This window comes from Panthera tigris, chromosome D4 (assembly GCF_018350195.1).
Source record: "Panthera tigris isolate Pti1 chromosome D4, P.tigris_Pti1_mat1.1, whole genome shotgun sequence".
NCBI lineage: Eukaryota > Metazoa > Chordata > Mammalia > Carnivora > Felidae > Panthera > Panthera tigris.
This window is the reverse complement of record NC_056672.1, coordinates 39694322-39700374: the sequence shown is the minus strand read 5'-3', so window position 1 is coordinate 39700374 and position 6053 is coordinate 39694322. Positions and strand designations below refer to the sequence as shown.

The 6053-nt window shown below is 46.2% G+C and overlaps 1 protein-coding gene across 8 annotated transcripts in view; it reads left to right on the top strand.

Moving 5' to 3' along the window:
* Positions 1-1886: 1886 nt before the first annotated feature.
* ZDHHC21 (zinc finger DHHC-type palmitoyltransferase 21) overlaps positions 1887-6053 on the top strand; it is a 69066-nt gene continuing 64899 nt past the window's right edge. For 4 of the 8 annotated variants that reach the window (XM_042963403.1, XM_042963399.1, XM_042963402.1 and 1 more), the window contains exons 1-2: positions 2842-3137; positions 3777-3897. The gene's annotated coding sequence lies outside the window, so the exon portion shown is untranslated. Of the gene's footprint in view, positions 1983-2839; positions 3138-3776; positions 3898-6053 lie in introns of those variants that run through there. The other 4 variants (XM_042963397.1, XM_042963400.1, XM_042963396.1 and 1 more) reach the window with 4 other exon arrangements.

The window sequence follows — 6053 nt, the reverse complement described above, 5'->3', positions numbered from 1 at the left end:
ACATTGTCACATGCATTTGCGTGCTGGTCAACTAATTCTCATTTTGGCACTTGTTGAAATCATTTGTCGCATATTATTCCTCTCACAACAGAATACTAAAAGAGGGCAAAATAATAGGCAATTCATGTATTTGAATTGTGGAAGTAAAACCACATGTTTCCCCTTCTCCTGAAGTGACTAGTTATTTGTATTATTTCTTTTCAAACAAACCAAGTCACAAAAATCCTACTACATAAAATGCATTATGAAAATCAAAGACAATTCTTTCAAGAGCAATCGTCACAGCCTTCCAACCTTGCTATGCCTAAATGGAAGAGCCGGTTTCTTAATCTGAAAGACGATAAAAACTTGCGTATAGTCAAATCAATCCCTACCACTGAGTTTCTTTGAGGGTAGAAGACACTATTCCAGGGCAGTAGTTCTAAAACTGGAGGGTGCATGAGAATCACCTGGAAGGCTCGTGAAACCGGATTGCTAGGCTTCACGCCTGCTAACGTTCCTAATACAGTAGATCTGGGATGGAGCTGGAGAATTTGGATCTCTCGCATTCCGGGGCTGGTGCCGGTGAGGACTTTGATAACAACTGATCTAGGTCTTGAAGGTCCTAAGGTGTTTGTAATCAATTCGCAAACCAGAACAGAACATGTGTAAAAATACCTAGCGATGCAAGGTCACCTGTTTCAAAACCCCTAGCGATAGAAGGTAACATAAGGGTCCAAAGCAGGATTCAGTGTGTGTGTGATCGAAGTGCGCTGGTGGGAGAGGTCTCTGGGCTGGCAGGATTTGAACTGACTCCCGAATCTAGATCAAGGTCATCAGAGAGAAGGATGAAGGGCATCCTAGGAAGGGTAAATGAACCAAGTTAATTTGAGCTAGGGCTGGAGGGGTAAGCTTGTGAAGGGCTTTCAATACCATCCTGTAAAGAAGTTCGGATTTGATGCATCAAGTAATATTCTTCTATCCATACATTGTCTCTTCCTGTGGCATGCAGACACAAAGGCTTGGCTCTCTACATTACCGCAGGCATTGCAGTACTGCATCCCAAGTACTGTTTAGCTTAGGTGTGGGAAGAGAGGGGAGGTTCTAGTGTATGTCTGATGTTCGATAAGATACTAACAGACCGGGAGGTGGATTATTTACAATGTTGTGTCGACTTATTTTTCCTAGGTTGCAGGGGTGGGAAATCAGGCAACTTTTGAATGTCTCCTTACATACGGCGAAAAGCTTGTTTGGGTGTGGACTGAGGTCGCCCACAGGAATAGGAAACATCTTAGTTGGCTGGGGCAATTCCAGGTGTAGGAATCACCTGGAGATCTTGTTAAAATGCAGATACTGAGTCAGCAGATCTGAGGTTGTGCATTTCTAACAGGTTCCCAGAGGATGCAGGTGCTGCGGGCCGGGCCGCGCTTTGAAACAAGGTACCAGGGGACATCCAGAGCGCGTTAGGGGAAGAGAGGCCTGTTGACCATTATCCCTGAAGGAATGAGGATAGTTGCAATCCTTAAAGGGAGGCCTCTCTGCAGTTCCCCACATAGGGGGGACGGAGAGGGTGTGGGGACAAAGAGAAGGACGGCCAGGGCACAGCTGGGAAGGTGGCACCGGGGGAGGGCGGAGGCGGCGAGGTGCGTCAGGTACGAATGTTCCGGTGACGGCGGTCCCGCGGGGCAAGCGGCCTGGGGCCCGCGGCGCGCCTCCTCCCGGCCAAGGCGCGATTTCTGCTCTTTCGGCCCTCGGCGGCTCCCATCGCGGCTCCCGGGAGCGGAGCGGAGACCGCGACGGCGGCAGCCGGTGGCTCCGGCGCGCGGGCGGGCGCACACCCACCCCGCCGGCCCCGGCGCTCCGGCTCCCGGAAGCGGAAGGGGAGCGCGGCCCGGCCTGGGAGACGGCGGCGGCGCCGGAGGAGGAGGAGGAGGAGGAGGAGGGGGAAGAGCCGCTGGCGGCCGCGAGAGCACCGGCGGCGAGAGCCGAGCCCGCCGGCGCCGGTGAGTGTGTGCAGGCGCGGGGCCGACGCGGCTGCCCTCCCCCCACGCCCCCCGCCTTCGCCCCGCAGGGCCCCGGCCGCCGCTGCCCGGCGCCCGCCGCCCTCACCTGGCCGCGCTCCCGCCCCGCGTCCAGCCCCTCCCCGCACCTGCCCCCCGCCCCGAACCCGGCTCGCCGCGGGCCCGGCGGGTCTCTCAGCAGCTGCAGCAGAGCCGCAGCCGCCCGCCAGCTCCCCCTCCCAGAACTGGTGGCAGGGGTAGGGGTGGGTTCCTGCTCCGGTCGAGGTGATTTGGGGTAGTATTTTTTTTTTTTTTTTTAATTTGTTAAATGTGTGTCCCGAGTTTATCGCCTGGAAACTACAGTTTTCCCTCTCTGCACCCCCGCCCAGAAACCTGCGCAGGGATCCCGGGTTTATTTATGCTACCACAGCCTTTCATTCATTTCCAGATCCCTGGTGTGGGGCTGCAGAGGACTAGCAGGAGCAGAAATAGTTTGCTCCTTTATTGACCTTCTGCCTCCCTCCCCCGGATCCAAGAGTGATTTTGAGAAAATGGCTCACGGATGGCAGCAGTTTGCGCTTGTTACCATTCGCTGTAATAAATAGGTCGCTGGATTTTAAGTGGGGAGTCCATTTAAAGTTGTGGTTTCTCAAGCTATATTTGGGTCACATCTTAAAATCCCTTGTGAGTCAGTCAGTGGAGGATGTCTGTATCTCTAGGGCTGAGAGAACCTGACCGGTTATTACTCGAAAATATTGCAGCATAGCAGTCCATAAAAGTACAAGGGGGAGGGGGCGGGGAATCAAGGTCATTGTGGGTGGGTCATAAATCATAGTGTAAAGTTACAGCCTGAAAGACGACTGAGGATAATTAAGCACAAGTTGGGTCAAATGGATCCTCAGCCTAGGATGCTAATATGTAACCTTTAAAAAGAATTCACTACCTTCCTTGTGGTAGTAATAATAATAATAACAACGAATAATAATAGTTATCATTTGATGACCGCCTGGTATGTGCTGTCCCTGGCTTTTTTGTGTAATGTCTTGTTAAATCCTTCCATTTCTTTAGATTTTACAGATGAAGTCCAGAGCGGTGTTTTATTTTGCTTTAGTTGTGCAACCTCTTAATGGCCAAAAAGATTTTTGAAGAAGAGATGAGGTGAGAAATCAATGGGAAGGAAAGAACTAAATGAGATTTAGTGTAGTGGAAAGAAAAACGACATTCTAGTCCCATTGCTTGTCACAATCTAGCTCTGGGGTCATGGATAGGCCAGTGACCCATGCTGTTTTCTCAGCTATACAACTAAGGAGTTAGGCTAAATTCTTTAAGGCTTATTTTAGCTTTCCCATACTACTTGGCATATGCTACGTTTGTAATTAATTTAAAACCCTTTAACATGCATGTTAAAAGCACATTTTAAGCATATACCTGAAGAAGTATAGGTAAAATTATATCAAAATATAACTAAATATATATTTCCATACTTTTGGAATAGTACGTGGCCTAGTTCTAGAATTCCTCATTGGGGATGTAAAACAATGGGATTATATCAGGTCCCTTCTGTTAAACGTAACATACTTTAGAAGCTATAATTGGAATAAATGAAACAGAGCGTATTTTAAATGATGGTAACTGTCACACTGCCTATCTCTGGGGTATTTTATTTAATAAAATAAATGCATTTTAAGATGCATCCAAGTAACCACCGGCATAACAGGTAGATTCTAAAGAAGTAATAATCAGTGAATCACAAAATTTTTACTGATTTGCCCACTGCCCGATTTCTGTAACTCATAGGGATTGATTCCGAACCTGTGGATGAGTGCGTGGATAACATAACGTCACGTGTTAGTGAAGAAACTAATTGAGAAGTCTAGTATTGTCTCCATGGAGCTTTTTTCTGGGATCGAAATGGAGTGTGAGTCAATACAGCCTTTTTCAGCGTAGAACGCTTCATAGTCGTATCAGTATTAACAGGCATAACAGGGAAGGCAGAGGAAAAGCCATTTTTATTACCGGGGACTTGTTCCCCAAGCTCAGTTTTACTTTATATTAAGGCATAAAGGAATTTTATATTGCTTTAGTAAAACATTAGGGCTCAGATTCAGTTTTTCGAGTGCACTAAATATAAATGGCATTTTAACATCCAGTAGAATAATTAGTGCATTTATGCTTCTTATTGAAGTTGAAAATATTTGAACTATTTTGAATCCGTGAAAAACACAGGTAAAAGACAAGAAAAGGTGGAAAACCCCCAGTTTTTATTGTAGGCGGCATAGTGACTTTTTTGGTTCAACATCTTGGGTAAATTGAATAAACCTAGTTATTCACAGATGTGCATACTCTCTCTGCACTGCTCTCTCTGGGGGTTATCTCCCCCAAAATACATTAGTGTGATGGTAGTTTATTTACTTCTCTCCCTCTTTTGATGTACCCTAGGAAAAAGATGGGACTTTTCCAAAGTTTGTCGTTGGCCTTTTAGGTCTCCCATTTGTGCTTTTTCCCTCGGGTAGATTAACCTCATTTAAGAGCCTGAGCAGATATCTGCTCTCTCCATCTACCTGTTACCGCTTCCACAAAAGGGCAGGTTAGGTAAAATTAGTATTTTACCACTCACTGATTAATTTTATTGTAGTTATAACTCGCTCCACGCTCCGTGTGATCTCAACCAGGCTTCTGATTTTAAGCCTTTTATCCCATAATTATGGAATGAAACCTAACCTACTGCAGGGTGTTCAGCTTCAAGCAAGTCAGGAGTGATTTTTTTTTTTTCTCGTTTAGTGTTGTTATTTTTTTTTTTTTTAGTTTTGAGAGAGAGAAAAAGCGTGAGTGGGGGAGGGGCATAGAGAGAGGAGAGAGAGCGAGAATCCCAAGCAGGCTCCCCATCAGCAGTGAAGAACCTGATGTTGAGCTTAAACTCACAAACTGTGAGATCACGACCTGAGCCAAAGTTGGACACTTGACGAACTGAGCCACCCAGGCACTTGGTCTTTTAGTGTTATTCTTAAACTGAGCCTGCTTTGGTAAAGCTTGGTGTGAAAGACCTCTGATTTAGGGTTTTTTGTTTTTTTATCTTTTCAACCTATCTTGGTGTAGTGGGTGCTAGGGGTAAGTAGCTAGTTTCCCTTCCCCCTTGGAAGAACTTGCCAGGTTCATTTCTGGCTTTTACTGTATCCGAAGGGTTTCCTTGTGCCATGTTTGGAGCCAAAGCTTATCTGTTGTCTTCTGTCCCTGCTCTGCATTCAACTCCAATTCTTTTCTTGTCTTTCCTGGCCCTCTCCCGCATCCCTGCCTTCCTACGTGAAGATTCCCATGCCGACATTTTGTACTGACTGAAGCAACGTTTGGTCTCTTTAATTCGTATCGTCCACACCTTCCGAGCTATTTGTACTTTCTGTTAGGAGATTCTGATGAAGTGTGTCCCTGTAGTGCAGTATTTTTAATAGAGATATTAACTTACCTTTATTTCTCACTCATGAAGCAGGTACACAGAGGAGTAATGGCTCATGTTCAGTTTTGCCTAGAATGGAGTGATTTGAAGACTTGTTCTAGAAGCGGGTTCGTGAGACCACTGATGGCGCAAATGTGTTCTACTTTGACACCTCTGCCCACCACATTTTCACAGAGTCTTCTTGGAGAACTCAGCGTTGAGTCAAAGTTCCTGACTTCACTAACTCATTCTTCACTAATTTCTGAAATTGGGTCCTGATTTGCTCCCATGTTTCCGTCCTTAACTTACCAGCCCAAAGAGATTGGGTTTACAGGTTTTAGTTCAGTCTCTCTGTTTGAGATCAGATCTCTGTTTTTGGTTTTCTGCTTGAAGAGACCTCATGCCAACATGTGGAAAGAAAACTTCTCTCTATGCTTCTAGTACGATACCAGCTGAGCGGCTGGGTCTCCTGAGATTTCTCATCTTTGACAAGTGTTCCCAGATGTTAGCTTTAGAGGAAGTAGAGCTGGGGCGTGGTTAAGTTGTATCACGACTCGATGTTTAAAAATGGGGACCCAGAAACATCTGGAGTTTACAAGACTAGAAGTAAAACTTCTTTTTGTCTCTCTTCCTCTCCTATCCCC